The sequence below is a fragment of the Rhea americana genome, unplaced genomic scaffold (genome assembly GCF_003343005.1).
Source record: "Rhea americana isolate MKP2758 unplaced genomic scaffold, rheAme1 scaffold_34, whole genome shotgun sequence".
In the NCBI taxonomy this organism is placed as follows: Eukaryota; Metazoa; Chordata; class Aves; order Rheiformes; family Rheidae; genus Rhea; species Rhea americana.
The window spans coordinates 1,077,108-1,090,471 of NW_028186468.1; the positions used below are offsets into that span (position 1 = coordinate 1,077,108).

The 13,364-nt window shown below is 38.7% G+C and overlaps 1 long non-coding RNA gene across 1 annotated transcript in view; it reads left to right on the forward strand.

Annotated features, from left to right (window-relative positions):
• The first annotated feature begins 705 nt into the window (after positions 1–705).
• LOC146592227 (uncharacterized) overlaps positions 706–13,364 on the forward strand; it is an 82,599-nt gene continuing 69,940 nt past the window's right edge. Inside the window, exon 1 of the long non-coding RNA XR_014896621.1 lies at positions 706–1,296. This is a non-coding gene — a long non-coding RNA (uncharacterized LOC146592227). The remainder of the gene's footprint in view (positions 1,297–13,364) is intronic.

Genomic DNA, 13,364 nt, shown 5'->3' on the forward strand with positions numbered 1-13,364 from the left:
TAAGACATTTTCTCGTTCAATTAGGAGTGGGAATTAAAAGTAGCACAAAACAGTTTTATATGATGATGTCTGTGTAAAATGATTTGAATCCTGTTTAAAAAACAGCAGCAGTTTAATCCTTGAGAGCTATTTGTAAACACTTAGAGTCATTGWGGTGGCTTTAGTATTAACTTTTCATGAGTGAGATTTGTTGACTTTGCTGATGGAGGGCTGGCTGGTTTTACTACGTAATGGTRTTTTCTAAATTAAGTGGCCCTTAAGATTTTTATGTCCTAAGTGTTTATTGCTTTGCCCTGTCAAATAATCTTTATGCTTAAATTTAGTGCTTCGGAAGGAAAGGAGTGTGGGGTTTTTTGTCTGTTTTTTTTTTTTTTTTTTTTTAATGTACACTTTCCACAGCAACCTGCATCCTATTGGCCCTGGATTGCTTGCAATGGGATATGGCCTTTCTGCTAGGTGCAAAAGAGATGCAACGCAAGCAAAATAAACACGGGAAACATCTGAGCGCGCAAATGCGAGACGAGGGGAGGTGGGCGCGCGGGGCGCAGCGCGCGGGGCGCAGCGCGTGGGCCGGGTGTCGCAGGGGGGCAGACGCCCGGCGGGGTGCGCTGGGCCGGGCTGGCTCTTGGCTGTTGCCATGGCTCCGGAAAGCCGGGAGAGCCCCGGGAGCAGGCTGCAGCAGCGCTGAAAGCACCAGCCATTTTGCTTATGATAAACAGCGTGGCATATTCTGCTGTGCTTTACCGTGGAATCAACAAACAAACAAAAAAAAATCAAAAAAAAAAAAACCTAAAAACCCCACCGTCGTGTCAGAGGAAGCAAGGAACAGGCACGCTAGCGATTGCTGCGGCTGGGCATGCCTCCACGCTGCCATTTTGACAGGCTGGTGGCTGCCGCCGCTGCTCGCTGACGAGAGGAGGAGGAATGCAGAGCGATAACGCTGCCTATCCGCTGTCAGGCGGCGGAGCGGGGTCGCGTCTCGCAAAGGCAAGGCGCCTCCGCAGCGTCATCGCGGCAGCTCGCTAGCTGCTCGGAGAGAAAGCCGGTGCTCCCGGAGAAGGGAGGTGCCCTCGCCTTCCGCCGCTCCTGTGCGCTGCCGGCGCCGGGAAGCAGGCGTTTCCGAAGGAGCAGGTGTGCAGCTCGGCCGGAGCRCGGGCTGCGGGCTGGGCAGAAGCCCCCTCGCAGCTGTACGCGCGGCTCAGCAGCAGACTGCCTTGGGAGCTTCTGCCCGGGGACCGTGGCACCGAGGGGAGCCGCTGTGCATCTCGGCGCGCGTCGAGGGTACGCCGCTGTACGGTACGTTTCGATTTAGCGAAAACAATACGCTGGGCAAAACTTCRTGCAAGAAATAACCTTCTCTGCTGCCTTCCCAATCAAAAGGGGGGCTTGGGCCAGTGTCTTGTTTAAAGCTGCTGAATTGATGTGATTGCATTTTTGCTGAATATTTTATCGTGCTGTGCCATATGGTTGCTGATTCAGAAGGATGTTTCCAATAGTTGATTGAATCCTATGCTTGCGTTTTCACTAGGAGAAAAGGTTGTGGGGTTTTTTTGTTTGTTTTCCTTTGTAGTGTGAGGATAATATAGGATATAAAGCAAAATTTGTGAGAGTATTATTTGAAAAGCCTTAAAGCGTTTAATTCTTTAGCAGTGCAATTCATGCATTGTTCAGTCTCGGTGTAACTGGCTTTAAATTGTCCAAGTGCTGCTGTGCAGTATATAGGTCATAATAAAAAGCAGCTCYTGCACTAGCTTTTGCACAGGCTTTTAATGGACTGCATGCCCCAATGTTGTGTTTGATTAGTTTGTGGCACTTGCACTGTGGTAGTGGTATTGTGGCCAGCTCACACCTCCTTTTTAAAGATAATAGCACATAGTGTGCTGTGCAGAGCACAACACACCCATTGTGTCCCTCCGTTTGGCATTCAATAAAAGGAAGGAAGCCAGCACTCCACATGGAGCACAAGCACAGCAATAGCACAAGAAGGTTAAACTTTATTGAACATTATCTGTGGTAAGCTTTCTGCTAAAAGTGGTAGAGAAAATAACATGAAGACAAACGCGCAGCAATAACTGAAACAGATGTGTCTTCTGATGGGGCTGTATGTTAATGCKGTAGACTTTCTGTTCAAAAAATGATTTTCTCTGAATTAGGTATTAATCGCACAGTGTCTGCCTTTGAGATTAAAACTGGTTTGAACTAGGTCAATAAAGCGAGTCTCTTGGTACAGATAGTGCTTATATTAAAAGTAGTATTTCATTCATGAATTATTAATTGTATTCTCACCGAATACAGCCTAATACTGAAATGCATTAAATGATGCTGACAACTGAACCAAACGTTCTGATTCACTTTGAACTTATAGATAGGTAAATGATATTTTGGTATGAACTCTTATTTAATAGTTACGTGGATTTAAATCATGCTTAGATAAACAGTTTGTTTAGATAGTTGAGTGGGCATGAGATCAGGAATTTGAGGTTTGCTATCTTATTAATAGTTAAGTTAGTAACCAGTGTTTTGTAATTATAAGCCAAATTCCAGTGTGTTATTTCTGTATGTATGTTCTTGCAAAGGTATTTGGACAGTTGCATGTCAGCAACTATCTACTAAATGAGACGTTGCATTTGAAAGCAACAATACAGAAATGGATTGCTAGTGTGCATCTCCTTTAGAAAAGCTGCATCTTCCTTGAATCATTCCAGGATTTTTCTTTATTAGTGAATGAACACCTCTCATGAAATTTTTTGTATATCTTTTTATGGGGGACCACACAATAAGTTGAAAATCATGCCTTCTTTTGTATTCTGTAAAATAGTATGTATTCACAGTGTATAGCACTTGAATGCTTGCGTTTGAGTCTATGTGCAYAATTATGATGAAAATCCTTAATAAACAAGCAGAGCTAGCTTTTTTCCGTACCATATTTGTAAGCCCATAAGCGAGCTTTTATAAAGTAACAGTAAGAAATGGATTTAGCAGATCTTAGATTAGATTTTCTCTTACTTTCTCTTTGGTAAGATCTATTTCTAAAYGAAATTGGTGACTTGTCAGTAACGGTCATGGAGGTGCTGCAATAGAATTTGGTTTTGAGGAGAAATCTAATGAATTTGAGCTAAAACAGCAGCTAAGCATATCCAATATGAACTAATTCCACATGATGTAAGGTAGGTATAAAGCGGTAGAATCCAGTCACTGATGTAGAAATCCATGGTAATCGAGGGATTATATGACAGTTTTCTTTAGCTCATTATCAGCCAAAGTGTATCTATAAACAGGTTATCTGGAAGGACTTGGTGATAAGATGATACAGGATGAATTGAGTATTTCTGCAGCAGAAAGAATGATATTCAGTTTCAGCTGAAATCTAGAAGTTTTTTAGGTTTCAGTGAGGCCAAGATTTCAATCCAGAGTTTTACATGATTTAAAAGACTGTAGGTTATGCAAAGTCAAACCCTGTTGGTCTGCAGTGATGTAAATAACATCAGCTGTCATGTTTGAACAGTACAGTTGTTTCAGACATTTTTGATACAAATTACGTTCTAAGGTCACTCTGGGCCCATGTGTTGTGATCGTAAACAGGGTACCAACGAGTAAAAGCAAGTAGATTAACAGGGTACCAATGAGTAAAAGCAAGTAGATTAACCCTAAAATACAGTATCATAGTAGAAGGTGGAAATTGTAGTAGAAATGGTAGAGTAGGATGACCAAAGAAAGTAGAATCAAGTGGTGGAACAGCAGGTATGTTGTTTATTTAAAAAATCATTAGCTTTGGGCAAACAGTGATAAGCAGCAAACAATCATGTAGGCTGTGGAGCACAGTAACCTTGAGAGCTAATGTGGGAACGTGCTACCTAGCCTCGGCCAGTGGACTAGCCTCTGAGGTGCAGTATACGTATGTGACCAACCTGTGAGTAAAGGATGGCGTGTGCGCAGAGAACACACTGAAATATCAAATTGAGGTACACGGTATAATGTTACACGATGCAATAGCCCAGTGCCACTTCTGTGTCAGAAAGATCAGGTGTGGGGTATAATACACCAGTGATGAGGTTGCATCTGAGTGGGCAAACTGCATCAAATGTGACCTTGGAACAATATTTCTGCTCCAGCAAGGCTGTCTGCATCACRTGGAAATACTGGCAGATGATCCCTACTTGCTTATAAGCTAGAATTTAACAAATGTGGACTTTGACACTGTATCCTACTACACAGCTATTGATCCCTTTCCATGTTGGTATTTCAATATTGCATTAAGTCCATTACTCATTGCCAGTTCACATTTTCCTCGTATACTGTTAGGCATAACGTGTAACTCCCTATTTGTGAGATGACTGTCGCATAGATACGGTCTGTGCTCATTTTTCTTCAAATAGTATGTGGTTCCTTTCATGAAACTATTTTACAAAAGTATACTACTGTAACAAAATGTGTACAAGGGAAAAGATGTTGACTTTTCTGAAGTTATGAAGATTCTTAACTCTGTCTTGAGCGCAGGCTAAAGCAAAAGCTAAAGACTTTCAAAGACACTGATGTAATGGAAAACCTCGTGTATGAGACTATGGTGTGATCTTGGGGAGAAGTACATGCTTAAAAGGCCAGCACAAACTTTGGAGTGAAAGCATGCTGAATGACAGGAGTTTAGATTTACTTCTGGTTTGTTTCTTTTTGAACCATGAATTGTGGCAGCTTCCTCTTCAGATTTATTGTTCTATAAGGGATATGCCACAGCTAGCACTGCTGCGAAGCAGCAAATTCCAGAGAATGGAGCCTTTTCTATTATTTCTAGCTCCTCTTCATAAATATGTTTGTGATCTACCTGAACTGAATTAAGATAGTGTTCTGATCCATCCACCCTTAAAAACACCTCACTAACCATTATTGGGGACTTGAAAAGCACAGATGTAGTTCTTAAGTACTTTAACCAAAGTAACATAATACATTTTTTTTTAGAATTGATGCCAAAGATCCCAAAACTCAAAAGATAAGGGGAAAACAATGAGATGACAGGAAAAGCAAGTCTTCTTCCTCCCAGTCTTACTATAGTCAGAAGCTATAAACTAATTTAATTTAGYGCTTTCAGCAGATAAAGTTGTAGCATGGAATGATGAAAGTTTWGCATTTAAATAAGACGTTTGTATTTTTATGTGTAAGTATTAAAAGAGCATACACTGAACTGTTAGAYGAGTAACTTAAATTATCCCTAGTTTAGCAGCAGTTGCTGTTTAGCTTTCCATGCAATAAATGCAAGCAATGCATTTATGCTTTGCTTTTTCAGGACCCAGAAGAAAAGACAGGGCCGCATGAGGAAATACAAGGGAGGAATCAATAACTGCAGTTGCCATAGCTGAAAATTAAACCCCTGCATGCTTATTAAGAAAAGGGGGGGGGGGGGAAGTGAACTGATGTCTAAAGGATGTATTTGTTTATAGGCTCAATAGTTTTGTTAATAGGGAATCAGTAGCTGTGACTGAAGGCTGAAATAAGATGAAGGGTCTGTGGTTTTTCCTACAATTTAAAAACAGTRGGTCCAGTTACCTTACTCAGATCTGTTGATCAGATTCAATGGATGAGATAGTAGTTAACGCGCAGCAAGACTGGACCGTAGCTATAATGCTCCCTAAGGGGCTTAGGGCTGCATGGTGTAACCTGGGATGAGGAGGGGTGTAGGGACTGTGCGTCRAGAGCAGGCTAGCCACTGAATATTCTTTTCAGTGTATGTCCGTCTGTCTGAAGATTTCTTAATCCTAGCCAGACTTAAAAGCTTCTTCAGTATAGAGTAACTTAAGAGTGCGATCATGTACATAAAGCCATGTATTTCTCAAGGGGATAAGCATGGATAGGAGCTTCACACTCTTGCAGGGTGCGAAGCCCCAGAAAGTACAGCATGCAGCCTTGCAGAAAGGCATAGATACCTTCTTCCACATCACAGCAATAGTATGCAATGAAGGTGCAGAATATGTAGCAGGTTTTCTTGTGTCAACATGGTATAGATATTTGTACCTGGAGCAAGAATTTTAAAGGCATCTAATGAGAGCACTCTTGGGTGTCCTTAATGAATTAAGGAGACTCACGTCCAGATTTAGCRACGAGTACCAGTAGAAGAACAGAAATAAACATTTCTGAAACAATGTAAGCTGGCAAAAAATTATATAATACTTCAGTTTATCCATCAAAATACATAGGAAAAACACTTAGGCAGAGTGGTCAGATTCATATTTTTAATACAGTATATGAAATGAAGCGCAGAAGCAGAGTGTAGCATAAGACCTCTAAGAATATGTATGTCAATGTATTGCAGGTAGTATTAAGGTTCATGGTCTCTTGACCAGAAGAAAAACAATGTAAATATTACTAAGACATCTCATGGCTGTTGACATCTAATCTCATACAATGTTTTGATTTTGTGTAGAACAAGGATTTCGGTATCTTGTATTTTGCCAAAGTTTATTTTCAGGGAATGAGAGAGAAAAGCCTGTCCATGATTCTAGAGCAATTCTGATGTGTTAAAAAGCCTGAATTGGAGAATACATGCATTACTATAGAGTGTAATATTTGTATGCACAATATATTCACTCCTAGTCAAAAGCATCGAAAAAGGAAAGTAACTCAGGGTAATTGCACAAGTGTAAGGGAGGTGTAGCTAAATCAAGTGTTTGAATGTTGTTTTTCTTTGAATATTTTATTTTTTTTAATATTAAAAATAAGAAGTAATATATAAAACCAAAAATATTTCCTTTCCTATACATGTAAACATATGAAATTAAGGTATTTTTTGCACTAGGTTTTCAAGTGGGAATGCAAAATGAAGTTTGTAAGATATTGAATACTTATTTCTCACTAAATTTCATGTTAATTTGAGAACCTCAGATTATCCAGTCCTTAAACTTTTAGGCAGATAATGAACTGCTGTGGCTCTTTGAGCTCTGATAAATAAAGATATTGTTAATTCCTGAAAACTTTAAGTAGTGCTTTATGAAGACTTTTCAGTAATTCTGCAGTACAGAATRTTTTGCTCTGTCCATTGAAGCAGCCTGTGTGGGTCGTCATAAGGGATGGACTAATGCATTAGGAGGCCTCAGCTTTGGCTTGGCTCTACAGCTGCTGCTTTTAGACCTCTGAGGCATCTGTGGCAGTTTTGCTAATGAATTTCAAAAACAGACTACAGCTTCTGAAGCAACCCAAAACCATAGTGATTGGCCTRTATAAAGTACATAATGGATACTTCCTTTTGGATGGTAAAGACCATGTTATTGGCCTGTGCTTTGTCCTTTACCCTTTTAAAGTCTCAGGTAGCTATTGTCTTTTGCATACATCAACTTTTTTCCTATTGGAGATATAGTAAGGACTTCATACTGATAAGCAAGCACTAACATCCCAAAGGGATACCAGTGGAAAATGTTTAGTGTGTRTCACTAAGTCATATATAAAGCATGCATGGCTGACAGTTGCTACTAGCTAGTCATAGTATTTTACACATTTTAATGAGCAATTTCTGACAGAAGCCAGCAGTTGCCAGCATACAATTTTTATTTTTAGTTTCAGTTCTAGTGAATTTCCAATGAACAGAGAACTTCCAGCATTCACATTCTCCCAGATATCATATGCATGATAATTTCAGTCTTTTCTCCTTTTGCAAAAATCTGTAGATYTTAGGAATCTCTAAGAAATTTCAACATGACTGATGCAATCAAATGGCTTGTTTTGAGTAAGAATGATCTAAGAGGCTAATCAAAGAAAATGCTACTGTACAAGAGCTAAGTGAGATGTTGACAAGTTTGACAGCAGAATAAAGACCAAACCAAAGACTTTGTTTTGACATGCATTCAGACAATAAGGCAAATCGAAGTCCTCAACAGACCTGCTCTTTAAGGGTCACTTTGCGGAGAGTGATCATGTAATTTGAGCCTTGCATGTTACCATTCTATCTTTAAACAAGTACAAGGGAAAGGTTTTTAATTTCTCATTCTTGTATTCTGTAAATTTACACATTCACATGCTTTTGACAGTGGCATTTGATCCACAGATGACTTGGGGGTGGGGGGGCTTATGGCTTTGTATCTGAGTGAAGGCCACATTCAGGACACAATTTATCAGGGCTCTTACCCTAAGAAAAAAAGTGTTTGCAAGTTTTTACCTATTCTAGCTAACACATCAACTTGAGATACTCTTACTATAATAAAGCATTAGGAGAATGCCTTCCAGCTTAAGGCAGTAGTTTTCTTATGAACAAGACTGAAGTAATTGCAGAGATGCTATGTTAAATTAATCTCACATATAAACTGGTTTCCYTTTCCTAATATTTAGTGGTGTAACTATCTTAACTATAATTTTCTAAAGTGTAAATCAATTGCAATTTAGCTAAAAAAATGATATAAATCCAGTAGTATGACTAAGTATTACAACCTGAGCTACATAATAGATGTTATGCTGTTCTTGTGCAGATGTTTTATTACATGTTGGTACATGTAATAAAACATCTGCACAAGAACAGCATAACATCTATTATGTACAGTACAGGCTGAGGGTTGACCTGCTGGAAAGCAGCTGTGCAGTGAATGACCTGGGAGTCCTGGTGGACAGCAGCTTGACTATGAGCCAGCAGTGTGCCCTTGTGGTCAAGAAGGCCAATGGTTTCCTGGGCTGCATTAGAAAGAGCATTTCTAGCATGTCAAGGTACGCCCCTCAGCCCTAAAGAGGCCATATCTGGACCACCTGTGTCCACCTCTGGGCTCCACAGTTCAGGAGAGACATGGTACTGGAGCATGTAGTACCAAAGCTCCTAAGATGATTAAGGGACTGAAGCATCTCTCATACAAGAAAAGACTGAGAGAGCTGGGCCTGGAGAAGAGAAGACTGAGGGGGGATCTTATCTATGTGTGTGTGTATCTGAAGGGAGAGTGTAAAGAGGACAGGGTCAGACTTTTCAGTGGTGTCCGGTGACAGGACAAGAGGCAATAGATAAAAACCAGAACACAGGCAGTTCTGCCTGAACACAAGGAAAAGTTTCCTTATTGTGAGGGTGACAGAGCATTGGAACAGGTTGCCCAGAGAGGTTGTGGAGTCTCCATTCTTGGAGATATTCAAAAGCTATCTGGACAGGGTCCTGTGCAATGTGCTGTAGGTGACTCTGCTTGAGCAGGCGGGTTGGGGACTACGTGATCTCCAGAGGTCCTTTTCAGCTTCAGCTGATCTGCGAAGTACGTGGCCCACTTCTAATTCTAGCATGCATTCTTTGTATCATTAGTCATCAGAAGAGGGGACAGGTGAATCATTTTGTAATGAATAGATATAGAGAATGGATATAAGTTGCTATTTGAATACAAGCTTTTATGTTTAAGTAATTGTTTCTATTAAACTTTAAATTATCATCATACAAAGAAGGTTTGGGGACAGAGCTCTTTGCTCCATCCTGTCTCTTCGGCATTTACTGCAAACTTGATTTCAAAGATCACCTTCAGCAGTTTTAATATCAAGTGCTCTTGACCCCCACTGAACTGTGATACAACTGGTTTGATGATTTCCTGTAAGCAGCTGAGCAAAAGTGAAACTTCAGAAGGGATTTGAGGAACAAGCAGATAGTAGATAAACCTGAGGAATGCTCCTTATGATAAAGCTATTGTCTGTTATGAAAAGATGGAAATATCTGTGGGAAAACTGAGCAAATATTGTAGAGGGATGTGATGAGAGCTTTGGGAACTGCAAGTGGAGACAGGAAGAGTATTATGAAAACTCTCTTGAAAGGGAAGAGGAGGGGGATATAATTGGTGCTGAGGGAAGACAAGGAGCCAGCTATATTAGACTGTTATGGGGCTGGGGCTTTTGTGATTGCCTCAAAGCAAAAAGCTGGATGTGGAATAGTGATCTCATTGGTTGCATTTTGCACAAATTAAAGCACTACAGAAAACTAGGCACTCCGAATACTGTAGTTACTGCATGATAAATACCTGAACAAGGCCTAAACTCCTCCTGATAAAGGGCAGAAAAGGTGATCCAGCTTAAAAAAAAATGCTGTGAAGAAATAATTTTCTCAGGAAAAAATCATCATCCTATTTAGAGTGAAGGGAAACAGGTGTGAGGGGAAAAATGAGCAGCTCCTTGAGAAATTTATACAGTTTGGTATCTGAGTTCTTTCTAACAAGATATAGTCCATATTTTGTTATATTTGCATTGTAGTCAAATATTTTCTCTGACCTATGCATGCTATGCTAAGGCATGCCATGAATTTTCCTACATTTTGGTCTTTATATGTACACTTCAGAATTCTAATACCAGTGAGCAGATTTGAAAACCTCATCTTCTGCAATTGTATCCTTTTTTTTAATTATATTTTCACTTGGAGGATTCAAAATGCTAAAGCCTTAATGGACAAGCACTTTAGATGAAGCAACAAAAATTTGACCTAGGCTTTCAAACAGACATTATGTAAATCTCCATTGCGGATACCAGGCTCTAGCTAGCTGTCTTCCACCCTCAGTGGAAGAAGGTAATCGTATGGATAGGGGTGAGATATTGAGTAGTTTGGGCAGGTGAAAAATTGTGAAATTGAGGTGCAGAGTTTAGGTGATCTCACTTGTTTGTTTGTTTTGTTTTGAAGATGTTTGGAAGACTTGTCAATCCTGGCCATTAACAAGAGCAACTTAAATTTGAAAGGAAATGTTTTCAATTCTTTTTTGGTTTCTCTTTTTTGATTTAAGTATCAGAACTGCAAACTGAATGTTTTATGGGAAGTGTCTATTTGCCAGTGCAGTTTTCAAATTATCAGCTGAGCCTGAAGTTGGAGCATAGCTCGASTTCAAAACATGACTTAAGAATAACTATGCTGTTGACTTCATTGTGTATAATTCTCTCATTCTATGCAACTTCCTGTCATCTTCACTTTTGTACAGATTTTAATCAGACTTTCCTGGACTTTACTTTCCAGGATGTTTAGGAGCAGCTTCTCTTTATGTTCATTAAAAGTATGCTTTTCTGAGCTAATTATTGATAATGCCATGGCAAAGTTACACATTTCTTACCTAAAATAATAATGCTCTAATTACCTGTGATTTAAGTCTTCTGACAGAAGCCACTCCTTTTGTCATCAAACTCATTTTATTTAACATTGACAAGTAGACGGTATTTACTGAGGATCTTTTTATATATGTAAAAGGAATTTTGGCTCTTGAATGCCAAAAGGAAATAGTTTTGCTAATGAACTTCTAGGGCTAAATTTGGAACTAGACTGAAGCCCATCCTCCTTTTTGGTGAGTACAGCATGACTATAAAATTTGTACCCTTAATTTTGCACCACTAAACCTAATTGTGCAAAACAAGCCATACTGAACAAGTCTCCTGCTGTTAAGAGCTGAAATTTAGGTTTAGGCTTATAAAATTCTAGTCTGATTAAGACTTTTAGAAGTAACAATTTTGAGATATTTCTTCAGTGATTTATCTCAAGCATTTGTATATAGACTATACATTCTAAAGGCACTTCCTTAATAAGGACTCTAGAAATTAAACACTTGTTTGAAGGAGGCAGATATAAGTTCAGCAAAAAAACCCAAAGTTTTCAAGTGAAATGAGCACAGAATATGGTATCTTCAGATGCCTTGTGATTCTTCTCTCTGAAGACAGTGGTAGACAGTGGTAGTCCTTCCTGAATTTATTAAAAACAGCTACTGGAAATCTGTGTGCTTTTAAAATCACACTGAAAAGAGCTTAATATCCAGGTTTTTTTAGTTTTCTAGTTTTAAGTGCAGCACAATGTTCCTAATAAAAATGCCTTTTGGAGTGTAATGTAAAGAATTTAAAAGTGAACAGAAGTGGTGTACTTAAGTCTTTGTCGCTTAAATATTGAATAATACTTTTAAATTCAGATAGGTATGTAAGTCCTATCATCAAGTTCTCTGTGCTGAGAAAGATGACACCATCTGAATAAATTTGCTAACCTTACATACAGTATGTTTATTCCTGGAAATGTGTTTATATTTGTGTGGATGTACATGTGCACGTGCACATACGTTTTTACCATGATTGTTTGATATCCTGGTAGACGCATGTTTAGTTCTGCCTCCTAAAACCTGATGCGCACCAGAGTTAGCTTCAAATTATGTTTGCTTATCAAGCTGGAAGCTGACAAATGCTTATCTAGACTTGAAAATTGTGGTCAATGTATTTTTGGTGTTATGTTTAACTTTGCACTGTCTGTATCAGAAATACACTGAGGCTTGAAACTTCATTGTCTAAATAAAGTGAGGAGGCTAAAGGCTGTAATGTTTCAATATTATAAAATTTTCATGTGTTACTCGACTTCATTAGGTATGGCTCACATAACAGTTGTTAGCTTAGAGTTTTAGTTATTTCAATGGTATTTCTATACCAAAAAAATACTATAAAACTTGGTCTGAAATACACAGCTTCATGAGACTTCAGGGGTTTTGATCTGACTTACATATTTTTGGCTCATTCCACCATTCTCTTTAGCTGATTTTGTTATGAATAACCTAAAGCTATACAGATACTATGTTAAATTAGATTGTTTCCCCCTCCCCTTCACTGTTGTACTCCGTTTTCAAACGATAGTCTTTAACTGTTGGGTATGTGCCATTTCTTTACACCCTCCTGATCAGAAGAATGCAAAGGCTTAAAAATTAACATTAAAGGTTTTCCTAATTTTCTATGCGAGTATTTGGTCTAGTTGCTATAGGAATCGAATATGTGCATCAGCTCCATTTGCAGGTTGGGGGAATGGTTCTTAACAGAAGGTCATGTGAAGACCTTAATTTTGAGCACTAAATTTGTAAAAATTTTTAGACTGACTTCAACATCCCTCATTTTTTGGTGTCTTTATCTACAACCTTGTAAATTAGTATCTTTATCTGCATTCTCTTTCAGGAGAAATCTGAAATGAGGAGCCCGTTTAAATTTAGTAGAGAAAAATTACCTTTTACTTCTCCAATTTTTGTTTTTCCACATATGTAAAGCTTTTGAGGCATTTAAAAAGTGGAGAASAGCAGAAATCATATATGTTATCCTTAGGTTTTTAAACGCAAGCCTTCACTAGTCCATTGTTCCATGTAGTGATCTTTGCCTTAAGGATGAGAATTGAGTATTTCAGTTTTSGACAGATCTAAACTGATGAAAAATTGAAAAGCCTTGAGGCAAAAAATGTTTTTGAAGTTTTATCATTAATGCATGGGTGACTTTTTGAAAAACAGATGTTAAAGTTCTGAGGAAGTAAGCTTTCTAGGAAGGGAAATCCACCTTCCCATATGTTTATCTTTCAAAGAGAGGGAATTATCTGAGATTAAAACTTTGGGCATATAAAATGGAATAACTGCTTTAAATTATTACACTTTGACTTCTATTTCTGATATATCTTA